Below are 19,248 nucleotides of genomic sequence, written 5' to 3'. Positions count from 1 at the left end.
TCTCACTCACTCTCACTCTCTCACTCACTCGCTCACTAAGTCAGTCTCTCTCTCTCTCTCTCTTTTTCTTTTTATATATATTTTTTTCCGTCTTCTTCTTCTTCTTCAGACCCTGTCATAGCACTAATGCCTTTCCAATACCACCAGCAGATGGAGACACTCCATTGCAACATTGGTTGTGAGCAGCAGTTTCTAAAAACAAATGCCTCATGGCGGATTTCCCATCCATCAATGGATGGTAAATTTTGTTTTTATCATTCACTGACCACAGAAACCAATGCATGGTCAAGCAACAGCAATGACACACCCTTGTGTATAGGCATGAGACCCTCACGTCATTTAACAGGATTCAGCACCACCCACAAGACAGCTACCTGTCATGTCATGTCAAACCTGCACAGGTGTGCTAGATTATTATTATTTAGTTTTATTTTATTTTTTTACACCAATCAGTGTGCAAACATGGTCATTAAAACGCTAAATGAATAGACGTTCATAAACCAGTCAGTGCAACTCATCATTTTGGTCTCCAATTCTCAAACTCAAATTCTCACCCACGGAGGATTAAATGAGAATCTTTCTTGTTTAACACTGGAATGGGGTGGTGCACTGTTCACTACCCGAAGATACTGCCACATCGGGTCAATGCATAGGGCGACAGAAGCAAGCTTCCAAATCAGCTCTCTTTCTCAAAAATCCATTTAATTTATGGTCCCCAGATAGGGAACGTATGTATCAGTATGTGCTCACAAGTCACCCAAGTGCAAGTATTCACACAAAAAAAAAAAAAACGTGCCTCAGGATGCGATCTGTCGCAAGATCCTTTCTTTTTTTACACTTGATCTAAGCCAAAAGGCCTAGAGGGGATAACCGGGAAAGGGGTGGACCCAACCATGTCCCCTTCATGAGCACTCACATTACTCATAGGAATGGAAGGAAGGCTGGCAGCCAACCAGCCTCCCATACACTCTCTGGGTGGGTGGCAGTCAGCCACCCATACATACATACAGCACAGGCTAAACCCACATCATCACTTAAAAAAAGGACAGGTGACCATTGCACTCTGATGGAGCATTTAGCAATGCAATCCATAGCCTGGCTTTTGCCTGAACCCCCATCACTCCTCCTCTTGCATATAAGACAATATTTCAGATCTGCATATGAAAACAACACGCCTACCTTTGTTGCACATAGCTGCCTGCCTGTCTCTAGTTACCCCACTGGCTGTAGCTGCGTCCCTTCCGACATGGAATAACACCAACTGTAACGATAAACTGAAAATTAACAGTATAAACCTGCATCATTTTGGACACTGGTATTTGCTGAATCCGGGTGACCTGACAATCGATGGTGGTGCCGCTGGTGATTCTGGCCTTCTTGGAATCTGTTGGGCCTATGTGTTAGCTCACACATCACTTGGGTATCCATGGTAACTACCACAACATGGTCATCTGCAGTTTACATCTAGCCCGTGGCATTGAATGGCATTTTAAAAGTGCTAAGGGTCCTGGTGCAATAATCCTCCCATGAGGATCAGCCTCAACGGCTTTGTAGATTGCACTCATGTCAGCAACTCCATATACATTTTTTTTTCTTCATGCTTCTTTCTTCATCCTTTTTTCTTTCTGTCATTCAGACTTTCATTCATTCGATCTCTCTCACTCACTTGCTTTAACTCATTTGTTCTCACTCACTCACTCACTCACTCAATCACTCACTCACTCATTCACTCTCACTCACTCTCACTCTCTCACTCACTCGCTCACTAAGTCAGTCTCTCTCTCTCTCTCTCTCTTTTTCTTTTTATATATATTTTTTTCCGTCTTCTTCTTCTTCTTCTTCAGACCCTGTCATAGCACTAATGCCTTTCCAATACCACCAGCAGATGGAGACACTCCATTGCAACATTGGTTGTGAGCAGCAGTTTCTAAAAACAAATGCCTCATGGCGGATTTCCCATCCATCAATGGATGGTAAATTTTGTTTTTATCATTCACTGACCACAGAAACCAATGCATGGTCAAGCAACAGCAATGACACACCCTTGTGTATAGGCATGAGACCCTCACGTCATTTAACAGGATTCAGCACCACCCACAAGACAGCTACCTGTCATGTCATGTCAAACCTGCACAGGTGTGCTAGATTATTATTATTTAGTTTTATTTTATTTTTTTACACCAATCAGTGTGCAAACATGGTCATTAAAACGCTAAATGAATAGACGTTCATAAACCAGTCAGTGCAACTCATCATTTTGGTCTCCAATTCTCAAACTCAAATTCTCACCCACGGAGGATTAAATGAGAATCTTTCTTGTTTAACACTGGAATGGGGTGGTGCACTGTTCACTACCCGAAGATACTGCCACATCGGGTCAATGCATAGGGCGACAGAAGCAAGCTTCCAAATCAGCTCCCTTTCTCAAAAATCCATTTAATTTATGGTCCCCAGATAGGGAACGTATGTATCAGTATGTGCTCACAAGTCACCCAAGTGCAAGTATTCACACAAAAAAAAAAAAAACGTGCCTCAGGATGCGATCTGTCGCAAGATCCTTTCTTTTTTTACACTTGATCTAAGCCAAAAGGCCTAGAGGGGATAACCGGGAAAGGGGTGGACCCAACCATGTCCCCTTCATGAGCACTCACATTACTCATAGGAATGGAAGGAAGGCTGGCAGCCAACCAGCCTCCCATACACTCTCTGGGTGGGTGGCAGTCAGCCACCCATACATACATACAGCACAGGCTAAACCCACATCATCACTTAAAAAAAGGACAGGCGACCATTGCACTCTGATGGAGCATTTAGCAATGCAATCCATAGCCTGGCTTTTGCCTGAACCCCCATCACTCCTCCTCTTGCATATAAGACAATATTTCAGATCTGCATATGAAAACAACACGCCTACCTTTGTTGCACATAGCTGCCTGCCTGTCTCTAGTTACCCCACTGGCTGTAGCTGCGTCCCTTCCGACATGGAATAACACCAACTGTAACGATAAACTGAAAATTAACAGTATAAACCTGCATCATTTTGGACTCTGGTATTTGCTGAATCCGGGTGACCTGACAATCGATGGTGGTGCCGCTGGTGATTCTGGCCTTCTTGGAATCTGTTGGGCCTATGTGTTAGCTCACACATCACTTGGGTATCCATGGTAACTACCACAACATGGTCATCTGCAGTTTACATCTAGCCCGTGGCATTGAATGGCATTTTAAAAGTGCTAAGGGTCCTGGTGCAATAATCCTCCCATGAGGATCAGCCTCAACGGCTTTGTAGATTGCACTCATGTCAGCAACTCCATATACATTTTTTTTTCTTCATGCTTCTTTCTTCATCCTTTTTTCTTTCTGTCATTCAGACTTTCATTCATTCGATCTCTCTCACTCACTTGCTTTAACTCATTTGTTCTCACTCACTCACTCATTCACTCTCACTCACTCTCACTCTCTCACTCACTCGCTCACTAAGTCAGTCTCTCTCTCTCTCTCTCTCTTTTTCTTTTTATATATATTTTTTTCCGTCTTCTTCTTCTTCTTCTTCTTCTTCTTCTTCTTCAGACCCTGTCATAGCACTAATGCCTTTCCAATACCACCAGCAGATGGAGACACTCCATTGCAACATTGGTTGTGAGCAGCAGTTTCTAAAAACAAATGCCTCATGGCGGATTTCCCATCCATCAATGGATGGTAAATTTTGTTTTTATCATTCACTGACCACAGAAATCAATGCATGGTCAAGCAACAGCAATGACACACCCTTGTGTATTGGCATGAGACCCTCACGTCATTTAACAGGATTCAGCACCACCCACAAGACAGCTACCTGTCATGTCATGTCAAACCTGCACAGGTGTGCTAGATTATTATTATTTAGTTTTATTTTATTTTTTTACACCAATCAGTGTGCAAACATGGTCATTAAAACGCTAAATGAATAGACGTTCATAAACCAGTCAGTGCAACTCATCATTTTGGTCTCCAATTCTCAAACTCAAATTCTCACCCACGGAGGATTAAATGAGAATCTTTCTTGTTTAACACTGGAATGGGGTGGTGCACTGTTCACTACCCAAAGATACTGCCACATCGGGTCAATGCATAGGGCAACAGAAGCAAGCTTCCAAATCAGCTCCCTTTCTCAAAAATCCATTTAATTTATGGTCCCCAGATAGGGAATGTATGTATCAGTATGTGTTCACAAGTCACCCAAGTGCAAGTATTCACACAAAAAAAAACGTGCCTCAGGATGCGATCTGTCGCAAGATCCTTTCTTTTTTTACACTTGATCTAAGCCAAAAGGCCTAGAGGGGATAACCGGGAAAGGGGTGGACCCAACCATGTCCCCTTCATGAGCACTCACATTACTCATAGGAATGGAAGGAAGGCTGGCAGCCAACCAGCCTCCCATACACTCTCTGGGTGGGTGGCAGTCAGCCACCCATACATACATACAGCACAGGCTAAACCCACATCATCACTTAAAAAAAGGACAGGCGACCATTGCACTCTGATGGAGCATTTAGCAATGCAATCCATAGCCTGGCTTTTGCCTGAACCCCCATCACTCCTCCTCTTGCATATAAGACAATATTTCAGATCTGCATATGAAAACAACACGCCTACCTTTGTTGCACATAGCTGCCTGCCTGTCTCTAGTTACCCCACTGGCTGTAGCTGCGTCCCTTCCGACATGGAATAACACCAACTGTAACGATAAACTGAAAATTAACAGTATAAACCTGCATCATTTTGGACTCTGGTATTTGCTGAATCCGGGTGACCTGACAATCGATGGTGGTGCCGCTGGTGATTCTGGCCTTCTTGGAATCTGTTGGGCCTATGTGTTAGCTCACACATCACTTGGGTATCCATGGTAACTACCACAACATGGTCATCTGCAGTTTACATCTAGCCCGTGGCATTGAATGGCATTTTAAAAGTGCTAAGGGTCCTGGTGCAATAATCCTCCCATGAGGATCAGCCTCAACGGCTTTGTAGATTGCACTCATGTCAGCAACTCCATATACATTTTTTTTTCTTCATGCTTCTTTCTTCATCCTTTTTTCTTTCTGTCATTCAGACTTTCATTCATTCGATCTCTCTCACTCACTTGCTTTAACTCATTTGTTCTCACTCACTCACTCATTCACTCTCACTCACTCTCACTCTCTCACTCACTCGCTCACTAAGTCAGTCTCTCTCTCTCTCTCTCTCTTTTTCTTTTTATATATATTTTTTTCCGTCTTCTTCTTCTTCTTCTTCTTCTTCTTCTTCTTCAGACCCTGTCATAGCACTAATGCCTTTCCAATACCACCAGCAGATGGAGACACTCCATTGCAACATTGGTTGTGAGCAGCAGTTTCTAAAAACAAATGCCTCATGGCGGATTTCCCATCCATCAATGGATGGTAAATTTTGTTTTTATCATTCACTGACCACAGAAACCAATGCATGGTCAAGCAACAGCAATGACACACCCTTGTGTATAGGCATGAGACCCTCACGTCATTTAACAGGATTCAGCACCACCCACAAGACAGCTACCTGTCATGTCATGTCAAACCTGCACAGGTGTGCTAGATTATTATTATTTAGTTTTATTTTATTTTTTTACACCAATCAGTGTGCAAACATGGTCATTAAAACGCTAAATGAATAGACGTTCATAAACCAGTCAGTGCAACTCATCATTTTGGTCTCCAATTCTCAAACTCAAATTCTCACCCACGGAGGATTAAATGAGAATCTTTCTTGTTTAACACTGGAATGAGGTGGTGCACTGTTCACTACCCGAAGATACTGCCACATCGGGTCAATGCATAGGGCGACAGAAGCAAGCTTCCAAATCAGCTCCCTTTTTCAAAAATCCATTTAATTTATGGTCCCCAGATAGGGAACGTATGTATCAGTATGTGCTCACAAGTCACCCAAGTGCAAGTATTCACACAAAAAAAAAACGTGCCTCAGGATGCGATCTGTCGCAAGATCCTTTCTTTTTTTACACTTGATCTAAGCCAAAAGGCCTAGAGGGGATAACCGGGAAAGGGGTGGACCCAACCATGTCCCCTTCATGAGCACTCACATTACTCATAGGAATGGAAGGAAGGCTGGCAGCCAACCAGCCTCCCATACACTCTCTGGGTGGGTGGCAGTCAGCCACCCATACATACATACAGCACAGGCTAAACCCACATCATCACTTAAAAAAAAGGACAGGCGACCATTGCACTCTGATGGAGCATTTAGCAATGCAATCCATAGCCTGGCTTTTGCCTGAACCCCCATCACTCCTCCTCTTGCATATAAGACAATATTTCAGATCTGCATATGAAAACAACACGCCTACCTTTGTTGCACATAGCTGCCTGCCTGTCTCTAGTTACCCCACTGGCTGTAGCTGCGTCCCTTCCGACATGGAATAACACCAACTGTAACGATAAACTGAAAATTAACAGTATAAACCTGCATCATTTTGGACTCTGGTATTTGCTGAATCCGGGTGACCTGACAATCGATGGTGGTGCCGCTGGTGATTCTGGCCTTCTTGGAATCTGTTGGGCCTATGTGTTAGCTCACACATCACTTGGGTATCCATGGTAACTACCACAACATGGTCATCTGCAGTTTACATCTAGCCCGTGGCATTGAATGGCATTTTAAAAGTGCTAAGGGTCCTGGTGCAATAATCCTCCCATGAGGATCAGCCTCAACGGCTTTGTAGATTGCACTCATGTCAGCAACTCCATATACATTTTTTTTTCTTCATGCTTCTTTCTTCATCCTTTTTTCTTTCTGTCATTCAGACTTTCATTCATTCAATCTCTCTTACTCACTTGCTTTAACTCATTTGTTCTCACTCACTCACTCACTCAATCACTCACTCACTCATTCACTCTCACTCACTCTCACTCTCTCACTCACTCGCTCACTAAGTCAGTCTCTCTCTCTCTCTCTTTTTCTTTTTATATATATTTTTTTCCGTCTTCTTCTTCTTCTTCAGACCCTGTCATAGCACTAATGCCTTTCCAATACCACCAGCAGATGGAGACACTCCATTGCAACATTGGTTGTGAGCAGCAGTTTCTAAAAACAAATGCCTCATGGCGGATTTCCCATCCATCAATGGATGGTAAATTTTGTTTTTATCATTCACTGACCACAGAAACCAATGCATGGTCAAGCAACAGCAATGACACACCCTTGTGTATAGGCATGAAACCCTCACGTCATTTAACAGGATTCAGCACCACCCACAAGACAGCTACCTGTCATGTCATGTCAAACCTGCACAGGTGTGCTAGATTATTATTATTTAGTTTTATTTTATTTTTTTACACCAATCAGTGTGCAAACATGGTCATTAAAACGCTAAATGAATAGACGTTCATAAACCAGTCAGTGCAACTCATCATTTTGGTCTCCAATTCTCAAACTCAAATTCTCACCCACGGAGGATTAAATGAGAATCTTTCTTGTTTAACACTGGAATGGGGTGGTGCACTGTTCACTACCCGAAGATACTGCCACATCGGGTCAATGCATAGGGCGACAGAAGCAAGCTTCCAAATCAGCTCCCTTTCTCAAAAATCCATTTAATTTATGGTCCCCAGATAGGGAACGTATGTATCAGTATGTGCTCACAAGTCATCCAAGTGCAAGTATTCACACAAAAAAAAACGTGCCTCAGGATGCGATCTGTCGCAAGATCCTTTCTTTTTTTTACACTTGATCTAAGCCAAAAGGCCTAGAGGGGATAACCGGGAAAGGGGTGGACCCAACCATGTCCCCTTCATGAGCACTCACATTACTCATAGGAATGGAAGGAAGGCTGGCAGCCAACCAGCCTCCCATACACTCTCTGGGTGGGTGGCAGTCAGCCACCCATACATACATACAGCACAGGCTAAACCCACATCATCACTTAAAAAAAGGACAGGCGACCATTGCACTCTGATGGAGCATTTAGCAATGCAATCCATAGCCTGGCTTTTGCCTGAACCCCCATCACTCCTCCTCTTGCATATAAGACAATATTTCAGATCTGCATATGAAAACAACACGCCTACCTTTGTTGCACATAGCTGCCTGCCAGTCTCTAGTTACCCCACTGGCTGTAGCTGCGTCCCTTCCGACATGGAATAACACCAACTGTAACGATAAACTGAAAATTAACAGTATAAACCTGCATCATTTTGGACTCTGGTATTTGCTGAATCCGGGTGACCTGACAATCGATGGTGGTGCCGCTGGTGATTCTGGCCTTCTTGGAATCTGTTGGGCCTATGTGTTAGCTCACACATCACTTGGGTATCCATGGTAACTACCACAACATGGTCATCTGCAGTTTACATCTAGCCCGTGGCATTGAATGGCATTTTAAAAGTGCTAAGGGTCCTGGTGCAATAATCCTCCCATGAGGATCAGCCTCAACGGCTTTGTAGATTGCACTCATGTCAGCAACTCCATATACATTTTTTTTTCTTCATGCTTCTTTCTTCATCCTTTTTTCTTTCTGTCATTCAGACTTTCATTCATTCGATCTCTCTCACTCACTTGCTTTAACTCATTTGTTCTCACTCACTCACTCATTCACTCTCACTCACTCTCACTCTCTCACTCACTCGCTCACTAAGTCAGTCTCTCTCTCTCTCTCTCTCTTTTTCTTTTTATATATATTTTTTTCCGTCTTCTTCTTCTTCTTCTTCTTCTTCAGACCCTGTCATAGCACTAATGCCTTTCCAATACCACCAGCAGATGGAGACACTCCATTGCAACATTGGTTGTGAGCAGCAGTTTCTAAAAGCAAATGCCTCATGGCGGATTTCCCATCCATCAATGGATGGTAAATTTTGTTTTTATCATTCACTGACCACAGAAACCAATGCATGGTCAAGCAACAGCAATGACACACCCTTGTGTATAGGCATGAGACCCTCACGTCATTTAACAGGATTCAGCACCACCCACAAGACAGCTACCTGTCATGTCATGTCAAACCTGCACAGGTGTGCTAGATTATTATTATTTATTTTTATTTTTATTTTTTACACCAATCAGTGTGCAAACATGGTCATTTAAACGCTAAATGAATAGACGTTCATAAACCAGTCAGTGCAACTCATCATTTTGGTCTCCAATTCTCAAACTCAAATTCTCACCCACGGAGGATTAAATGAGAATCTTTCTTGTTTAACACTGGAATGGGGTGGTGCACTGTTCACTACCCGAAGATACTGCCACATCGGGTCAATGCATAGGGCGACAGAAGCAAGCTTCCAAATCAGCTCCCTTTCTCAAAAATCCATTTAATTTATGGTCCCCAGATAGGGAACGTATGTATCAGTATGTGCTCACAAGTCACCCAAGTGCAAGTATTCACACAAAAAAAAAAAACGTGTCTCAGGATGCGATCTGTCGCAAGATCCTTTCTTTTTTTACACTTGATCTAAGCCAAAAGGCCTAGAGGGGATAACCGGGAAAGGGGTGGACCCAACCATGTCCCCTTCATGAGCACTCACATTACTCATAGGAATGGAAGGAAGGCTGGCAGCCAACCAGCCTCCCATACACTCTCTGGGTGGGTGGCAGTCAGCCACCCATACATACATACAGCACAGGCTAAACCCACATCATCACTTAAAAAAAGGACAGGCGACCATTGCACTCTGATGGAGCATTTAGCAATGCAATCCATAGCCTGGCTTTTGCCTGAACCCCCATCACTCCTCCTCTTGCATATAAGACAATATTTCAGATCTGCATATGAAAACAACACGCCTACCTTGGTTGCACATAGCTGCCTGCCTGTCTCTAGTTACCCCACTGGCTGTAGCTGCATCCCTTCCGACATGGAATAACACCAACTGTAACGATAAACTGAAAATTAACAGTATAAACCTGCATCATTTTGGACTCTGGTATTTGCTGAATCCGGGTGACCTGACAATCGATGGTGGTGCCGCTGGTGATTCTGGCCTTCTTGGAATCTGTTGGGCCTATGTGTTAGCTCACACATCACTTGGGTATCCATGGTAACTACCACAACATGGTCATCTGCAGTTTACATCTAGCCCGTGGCATTGAATGGCATTTTAAAAGTGCTAAGGGTCCTGGTGCAATAATCCTCCCATGAGGATCAGCCTCAACGGCTTTGTAGATTGCACTCATGTCAGCAACTCCATATACATTTTTTTTTCTTCATGCTTCTTTCTTCATCCTTTTTTCTTTCTGTCATTCAGACTTTCATTCATTCGATCTCTCTCACTCACTTGCTTTAACTCATTTGTTCTCACTCACTCACTCACTCAATCACTCACTCACTCATTCACTCTCACTCACTCTCACTCTCTCACTCACTCGCTCGCTCACTAAGTCAGTCTCTCTCTCTCTCTTTTTCTTTTTATATATATTTTTTTCCGTCTTCTTCTTCTTCTTCTTCTTCTTCTTCAGACCCTGTCATAGCACTAATGCCTTTCCAATACCACCAGCAGATGGAGACACTCCATTGCAACATTGGTTGTGAGCAGCAGTTTCTAAAAACAAATGCCTCATGGCGGATTTCCCATCCATCAATGGATGGTAAATTTTGTTTTTATCATTCACTGACCACAGAAACCAATGCATGGTCAAGCAACAGCAATGACACACCCTTGTGTATAGGCATGAGACCCTCACGTCATTTAACAGGATTCAGCACCACCCACAAGACAGCTACCTGTCATGTCATGTCAAACCTGCACAGGTGTGCTAGATTATTATTATTTAGTTTTATTTTATTTTTTTACACCAATCAGTGTGCAAACATGGTCATTAAAACGCTAAATGAATAGACGTTCATAAACCAGTCAGTGCAACTCATCATTTTGGTCTCCAATTCTCAAACTCAAATTCTCACCCACGGAGGATTAAATGAGAATCTTTCTTGTTTAACACTGGAATGAGGTGGTGCACTGTTCACTACCCGAAGATACTGCCACATCGGGTCAATGCATAGGGCGACAGAAGCAAGCTTCCAAATCAGCTCCCTTTTTCAAAAATCCATTTAATTTATGGTCCCCAGATAGGGAACGTATGTATCAGTATGTGCTCACAAGTCACCCAAGTGCAAGTATTCACACAAAAAAAAAACGTGCCTCAGGATGCGATCTGTCGCAAGATCCTTTCTTTTTTTACACTTGATCTAAGCCAAAAGGCCTAGAGGGGATAACCGGGAAAGGGGTGGACCCAACCATGTCCCCTTCATGAGCACTCACATTACTCATAGGAATGGAAGGAAGGCTGGCAGCCAACCAGCCTCCCATACACTCTCTGGGTGGGTGGCAGTCAGCCACCCATACATACATACAGCACAGGCTAAACCCACATCATCACTTAAAAAAAAGGACAGGCGACCATTGCACTCTGATGGAGCATTTAGCAATGCAATCCATAGCCTGGCTTTTGCCTGAACCCCCATCACTCCTCCTCTTGCATATAAGACAATATTTCAGATCTGCATATGAAAACAACACGCCTACCTTTGTTGCACATAGCTGCCTGCCTGTCTCTAGTTACCCCACTGGCTGTAGCTGCGTCCCTTCCGACATGGAATAACACCAACTGTAACGATAAACTGAAAATTAACAGTATAAACCTGCATCATTTTGGACTCTGGTATTTGCTGAATCCGGGTGACCTGACAATCGATGGTGGTGCCGCTGGTGATTCTGGCCTTCTTGGAATCTGTTGGGCCTATGTGTTAGCTCACACATCACTTGGGTATCCATGGTAACTACCACAACATGGTCATCTGCAGTTTACATCTAGCCCGTGGCATTGAATGGCATTTTAAAAGTGCTAAGGGTCCTGGTGCAATAATCCTCCCATGAGGATCAGCCTCAACGGCTTTGTAGATTGCACTCATGTCAGCAACTCCATATACATTTTTTTTTCTTCATGCTTCTTTCTTCATCCTTTTTTCTTTCTGTCATTCAGACTTTCATTCATTCAATCTCTCTTACTCACTTGCTTTAACTCATTTGTTCTCACTCACTCACTCACTCACTCACTCAATCACTCACTCACTCATTCACTCTCACTCACTCTCACTCTCTCACTCACTCGCTCACTAAGTCAGTCTCTCTCTCTCTCTCTCTTTTTCTTTTTATATATATTTTTTTCCGTCTTCTTCTTCTTCTTCAGACCCTGTCATAGCACTAATGCCTTTCCAATACCACCAGCAGATGGAGACACTCCATTGCAACATTGGTTGTGAGCAGCAGTTTCTAAAAACAAATGCCTCATGGCGGATTTCCCATCCATCAATGGATGGTAAATTTTGTTTTTATCATTCACTGACCACAGAAACCAATGCATGGTCAAGCAACAGCAATGACACACCCTTGTGTATAGGCATGAAACCCTCACGTCATTTAACAGGATTCAGCACCACCCACAAGACAGCTACCTGTCATGTCATGTCAAACCTGCACAGGTGTGCTAGATTATTATTATTTAGTTTTATTTAATTTTTTTACACCAATCAGTGTGCAAACATGGTCATTAAAACGCTAAATGAATAGACGTTCATAAACCAGTCAGTGCAACTCATCATTTTGGTCTCCAATTCTCAAACTCAAATTCTCACCCACGGAGGATTAAATGAGAATCTTTCTTGTTTAACACTGGAATGGGGTGGTGCACTGTTCACTACCCGAAGATACTGCCACATCGGGTCAATGCATAGGGCGACAGAAGCAAGCTTCCAAATCAGCTCCCTTTCTCAAAAATCCATTTAATTTATGGTCCCCAGATAGGGAACGTATGTATCAGTATGTGCTCACAAGTCATCCAAGTGCAAGTATTCACACAAAAAAAAACGTGCCTCAGGATGCGATCTGTCGCAAGATCCTTTCTTTTTTTTACACTTGATCTAAGCCAAAAGGCCTAGAGGGGATAACCGGGAAAGGGGTGGACCCAACCATGTCCCCTTCATGAGCACTCACATTACTCATAGGAATGGAAGGAAGGCTGGCAGCCAACCAGCCTCCCATACACTCTCTGGGTGGGTGGCAGTCAGCCACCCATACATACATACAGCACAGGCTAAACCCACATCATCACTTAAAAAAAGGACAGGCGACCATTGCACTCTGATGGAGCATTTAGCAATGCAATCCATAGCCTGGCTTTTGCCTGAACCCCCATCACTCCTCCTCTTGCATATAAGACAATATTTCAGATCTGCATATGAAAACAACACGCCTACCTTTGTTGCATATAGCTGCCTGCCAGTCTCTAGTTACCCCACTGGCTGTAGCTGCGTCCCTTCCGACATGGAATAACACCAACTGTAACGATAAACTGAAAATTAACAGTATAAACCTGCATCATTTTGGACTCTGGTATTTGCTGAATCCGGGTGACCTGACAATCGATGGTGGTGCCGCTGGTGATTCTGGCCTTCTTGGAATCTGTTGGGCCTATGTGTTAGCTCACACATCACTTGGGTATCCATGGTAACTACCACAACATGGTCATCTGCAGTTTACATCTAGCCCGTGGCATTGAATGGCATTTTAAAAGTGCTAAGGGTCCTGGTGCAATAATCCTCCCATGAGGATCAGCCTCAACGGCTTTGTAGATTGCACTCATGTCAGCAACTCCATATACATTTTTTTTTCTTCATGCTTCTTTCTTCATCCTTTTTTCTTTCTGTCATTCAGACTTTCATTCATTCAATCTCTCTTACTCACTTGCTTTAACTCATTTGTTCTCGCTCACTCACTCACTCAATCACTCACTCACTCATTCACTCTCACTCACTCTCACTCTCTCACTCACTCGCTCACTAAGTCAGTCTCTCTCTCTCTCTCTCTTTTTCTTTTTATATATATTTTTTTCCGTCTTCTTCTTCTTCTTCAGACCCTGTCATAGCACTAATGCCTTTCCAATACCACCAGCAGATGGAGACACTCCATTGCAACATTGGTTGTGAGCAGCAGTTTCTAAAAACAAATGCCTCATGGCGGATTTCCCATCCATCAATGGATGGTAAATTTTGTTTTTATCATTCACTGACCACAGAAACCAATGCATGGTCAAGCAACAGCAATGACACACCCTTGTGTATAGGCATGAAACCCTCACGTCATTTAACAGGATTCAGCACCACCCACAAGACAGCTACCTGTCATGTCATGTCAAACCTGCACAGGTGTGCTAGATTATTATTATTTAGTTTTATTTTATTTTTTTACACCAATCAGTGTGCAAACATGGTCATTAAAACGCTAAATGAATAGACGTTCATAAACCAGTCAGTGCAACTCATCATTTTGGTCTCCAATTCTCAAACTCAAATTCTCACCCACGGAGGATTAAATGAGAATCTTTCTTGTTTAACACTGGAATGGGGTGGTGCACTGTTCACTACCCGAAGATACTGCCACATCGGGTCAATGCATAGGGCGACAGAAGCAAGCTTCCAAATCAGCTCCCTTTCTCAAAAATCCATTTAATTTATGGTCCCCAGATAGGGAACGTATGTATCAGTATGTGCTCACAAGTCATCCAAGTGCAAGTATTCACACAAAAAAAAACGTGCCTCAGGATGCGATCTGTCGCAAGATCCTTTCTTTTTTTTACACTTGATCTAAGCCAAAAGGCCTAGAGGGGATAACCGGGAAAGGGGTGGACCCAACCATGTCCCCTTCATGAGCACTCACATTACTCATAGGAATGGAAGGAAGGCTGGCAGCCAACCAGCCTCCCATACACTCTCTGGGTGGGTGGCAGTCAGCCACCCATACATACATACAGCACAGGCTAAACCCACATCATCACTTAAAAAAAGGACAGGCGACCATTGCACTCTGATGGAGCATTTAGCAATGCAATCCATAGCCTGGCTTTTGCCTGAACCCCCATCACTCCTCCTCTTGCATATAAGACAATATTTCAGATCTGCATATGAAAACAACACGCCTACCTTTGTTGCACATAGCTGCCTGCCAGTCTCTAGTTACCCCACTGGCTGTAGCTGCGTCCCTTCCGACATGGAATAACACCAACTGTAACGATAAACTGAAAATTAACAGTATAAACCTGCATCATTTTGGACTCTGGTATTTGCTGAATCCGGGTGACCTGACAATCGATGGTGGTGCCGCTGGTGATTCTGGCCTTCTTGGAATCTGTTGGGCCTATGTGTTAGCTCACACATCACTTGGGTATCCATGGTAACTACCACAACATGGTCATCTGCAGTTTACATCTAGCCCGTGGCATTGAATGGCATTTTAAAAGTGCTAAGGGTCCTGGTGCAATAATCCTCCCATGAGGATCAGCCTCAACGGCTTTGTAGATTGCACTCATGTCAGCAACTCCATATACATTTTTTTTTCTTCATGCTTCTTTCTTCATCCTTTTTTCTTTCTGTCATTCAGACTTTCATTCATTCGATCTCTCTCACTCACTTGCTTTAACTCATTTGTTCTCACTCACTCACTCATTCACTCTCACTCACTCTCACTCTCTCACTCACTCGCTCACTAAGTCAGTCTCTCTCTCTCTCTCTCTCTTTTTCTTTTTATATATATTTTTTTCCGTCTTCTTCTTCTTCTTCTTCTTCTTCAGACCCTGTCATAGCACTAATGCCTTTCCAATACCACCAGCAGATGGAGACACTCCATTGCAACATTGGTTGTGAGCAGCAGTTTCTAAAAACAAATGCCTCATGGCGGATTTCCCATCCATCAATGGATGGTAAATTTTGTTTTTATCATTCACTGACCACAGAAACCAATGCATGGTCAAGCAACAGCAATGACACACCCTTGTGTATAGGCATGAGACCCTCACGTCATTTAACAGGATTCAGCACCACCCACAAGACAGCTACCTGTCATGTCATGTCAAACCTGCACAGGTGTGCTAGATTATTATTATTTAGTTTTATTTTATTTTTTTACACCAATCAGTGTGCAAACATGGTCATTAAAACGCTAAATGAATAGACGTTCATAAACCAGTCAGTGCAACTCATCATTTTGGTCTCCAATTCTCAAACTCAAATTCTCACCCACGGAGGATTAAATGAGAATCTTTCTTGTTTAACACTGGAATGGGGTGGTGCACTGTTCACTACCCGAAGATACTGCCACATCGGGTCAATGCATAGGGCGACAGAAGCAAGCTTCCAAATCAGCTCCCTTTCTCAAAAATCCATTTAATTTATGGTCCCCAGATAGGGAACGTATGTATCAGTATGTGCTCACAAGTCACCCAAGTGCAAGTATTCACACAAAAAAAAAAAACGTGCCTCAGGATGCGATCTGTCGCAAGATCCTTTCTTTTTTTACACTTGATCTAAGCCAAAAGGCCTAGAGGGGATAACCGGGAAAGGGGTGGACCCAACCATGTCCCCTTCATGAGCACTCACATTACTCATAGGAATGGAAGGAAGGCTGGCAGCCAACCAGCCTCCCATACACTCTCTGGGTGGGTGGCAGTCAGCCACCCATACATACATACAGCACAGGCTAAACCCACATCATCACTTAAAAAAAGGACAGGCGACCATTGCACTCTGATGGAGCATTTAGCAATGCAATCCATAGCCTGGCTTTTGCCTGAACCCCCATCACTCCTCCTCTTGCATATAAGACAATATTTCAGATCTGCATATGAAAACAACACGCCTACCTTGGTTGCACATAGCTGCCTGCCTGTCTCTAGTTACCCCACTGGCTGTAGCTGCATCCCTTCCGACATGGAATAACACCAACTGTAACGATAAACTGAAAATTAACAGTATAAACCTGCATCATTTTGGACTCTGGTATTTGCTGAATCCGGGTGACCTGACAATCGATGGTGGTGCCGCTGGTGATTCTGGCCTTCTTGGAATCTGTTGGGCCTATGTGTTAGCTCACACATCACTTGGGTATCCATGGTAACTACCACAACATGGTCATCTGCAGTTTACATCTAGCCCGTGGCATTGAATGGCATTTTAAAAGTGCTAAGGGTCCTGGTGCAATAATCCTCCCATGAGGATCAGCCTCAACGGCTTTGTAGATTGCACTCATGTCAGCAACTCCATATACATTTTTTTTTCTTCATGCTTCTTTCTTCATCCTTTTTTCTTTCTGTCATTCAGACTTTCATTCATTCGATCTCTCTCACTCACTTGCTTTAACTCATTTGTTCTCACTCACTCACTCACTCAATCACTCACTCACTCATTCACTCTCACTCACTCTCACTCTCTCACTCACTCGCTCGCTCACTAAGTCAGTCTCTCTCTCTCTCTTTTTCTTTTTATATATATTTTTTTCCGTCTTCTTCTTCTTCTTCTTCTTCTTCTTCAGACCCTGTCATAGCACTAATGCCTTTCCAATACCACCAGCAGATGGAGACACTCCATTGCAACATTGGTTGTGAGCAGCAGTTTCTAAAAACAAATGCCTCATGGCGGATTTCCCATCCATCAATGGATGGTAAATTTTGTTTTTATCATTCACTGACCACAGAAACCAATGCATGGTCAAGCAACAGCAATGACACACCCTTGTGTATAGGCATGAGACCCTCACGTCATTTAACAGGATTCAGCACCACCCACAAGACAGCTACCTGTCATGTCATGTCAAACCTGCACAGGTGTGCTAGATTATTATTATTTAGTTTTATTTTATTTTTTTACACCAATCAGTGTGCAAACATGGTCATTAAAACGCTAAATGAATAGACGTTCATAAACCAGTCAGTGCAACTCATCATTTTGGTCTCCAATTCTCAAACTCAAATTCTCACCCACGGAGGATTAAATGAGAATCTTTCTTGTTTAACACTGGAATGAGGTGGTGCACTGTTCACTACCCGAAGATACTGCCACATCGGGTCAATGCATAGGGCGACAGAAGCAAGCTTCCAAATCAGCTCCCTTTTTCAAAAATCCATTTAATTTATGGTCCCCAGATAGGGAACGTATGTATCAGTATGTGCTCACAAGTCACCCAAGTGCAAGTATTCACACAAAAAAAAACGTGCCTCAGGATGCGATCTGTCGCAAGATCCTTTCTTTTTTTACACTTGATCTAAGCCAAAAGGCCTAGAGGGGATAACCGGGAAAGGGGTGGACCCAACCATGTCCCCTTCATGAGCACTCACATTACTCATAGGAATGGAAGGAAGGCTGGCAGCCAACCAGCCTCCCATACACTCTCTGGGTGGGTGGCAGTCAGCCACCCATACATACATACAGCACAGGCTAAACCCACATCATCACTTAAAAAAAAGGACAGGCGACCATTGCACTCTGATGGAGCATTTAGCAATGCAATCCATAGCCTGGCTTTTGCCTGAACCCCCATCACTCCTCCTCTTGCATATAAGACAATATTTCAGATCTGCATATGAAAACAACACGCCTACCTTTGTTGCACATAGCTGCCTGCCTGTCTCTAGTTACCCCACTGGCTGTAGCTGCGTCCCTTCCGACATGGAATAACACCAACTGTAACGATAAACTGAAAATTAACAGTATAAACCTGCATCATTTTGGACTCTGGTATTTGCTGAATCCGGGTGACCTGACAATCGATGGTGGTGCCGCTGGTGATTCTGGCCTTCTTGGAATCTGTTGGGCCTATGTGTTAGCTCACACATCACTTGGGTATCCATGGTAACTACCACAACATGGTCATCTGCAGTTTACATCTAGCCCGTGGCATTGAATGGCATTTTAAAAGTGCTAAGGGTCCTGGTGCAATAATCCTCCCATGAGGATCAGCCTCAACGGCTTTGTAGATTGCACTCATGTCAGCAACTCCATATACATTTTTTTTTCTTCATGCTTCTTTCTTCATCCTTTTTTCTTTCTGTCATTCAGACTTTCATTCATTCAATCTCTCTTACTCACTTGCTTTAACTCATTTGTTCTCACTCACTCACTCACTCACTCAATCACTCACTCACTCATTCACTCTCACTCACTCTCACTCTCTCACTCACTCGCTCACTAAGTCAGTCTCTCTCTCTCTCTCTCTTTTTCTTTTTATATATATTTTTTTCCGTCTTCTTCTTCTTCTTCAGACCCTGTCATAGCACTAATGCCTTTCCAATACCACCAGCAGATGGAGACACTCCATTGCAACATTGGTTGTGAGCAGCAGTTTCTAAAAACAAATGCCTCATGGCGGATTTCCCATCCATCAATGGATGGTAAATTTTGTTTTTATCATTCACTGACCA

General features: G+C 43.3%; 11 pseudogenes; all 11 read right to left on the bottom strand.

Annotated features, from left to right (window-relative positions):
* Window positions 1-599: 599 nt before the first annotated feature.
* On the bottom strand, window positions 600-868 carry LOC130286912 (U2 spliceosomal RNA; annotated as a pseudogene).
* Window positions 869-2,334: 1,466 nt separating this feature from the next.
* On the bottom strand, window positions 2,335-2,603 carry LOC130288628 (U2 spliceosomal RNA; annotated as a pseudogene).
* A 1,457-nt stretch (window positions 2,604-4,060) lies between these two features.
* LOC130289692 (U2 spliceosomal RNA) lies at window positions 4,061-4,324 on the bottom strand (annotated as a pseudogene).
* Window positions 4,325-5,781: 1,457 nt separating this feature from the next.
* On the bottom strand, window positions 5,782-6,046 carry LOC130285924 (U2 spliceosomal RNA; annotated as a pseudogene).
* Window positions 6,047-7,502: 1,456 nt separating this feature from the next.
* Window positions 7,503-7,767, bottom strand: LOC130288603 (U2 spliceosomal RNA; annotated as a pseudogene).
* Window positions 7,768-9,215: 1,448 nt separating this feature from the next.
* On the bottom strand, window positions 9,216-9,482 carry LOC130288417 (U2 spliceosomal RNA; annotated as a pseudogene).
* A 1,469-nt stretch (window positions 9,483-10,951) lies between these two features.
* Window positions 10,952-11,216, bottom strand: LOC130285911 (U2 spliceosomal RNA; annotated as a pseudogene).
* A 1,466-nt stretch (window positions 11,217-12,682) lies between these two features.
* On the bottom strand, window positions 12,683-12,947 carry LOC130288602 (U2 spliceosomal RNA; annotated as a pseudogene).
* Window positions 12,948-14,404: 1,457 nt separating this feature from the next.
* Window positions 14,405-14,669, bottom strand: LOC130288601 (U2 spliceosomal RNA; annotated as a pseudogene).
* A 1,448-nt stretch (window positions 14,670-16,117) lies between these two features.
* On the bottom strand, window positions 16,118-16,384 carry LOC130288449 (U2 spliceosomal RNA; annotated as a pseudogene).
* Window positions 16,385-17,853: 1,469 nt separating this feature from the next.
* Window positions 17,854-18,117, bottom strand: LOC130285889 (U2 spliceosomal RNA; annotated as a pseudogene).
* Between the last annotated feature and the right edge of the window lie 1,131 nt (window positions 18,118-19,248).

The sequence above is a fragment of the Hyla sarda genome, chromosome 8, assembly GCF_029499605.1.
Source record: "Hyla sarda isolate aHylSar1 chromosome 8, aHylSar1.hap1, whole genome shotgun sequence".
Taxonomy (NCBI): Eukaryota; Metazoa; Chordata; class Amphibia; order Anura; family Hylidae; genus Hyla; species Hyla sarda.
This window is presented reverse-complemented; position numbering and strand designations above follow the sequence as displayed.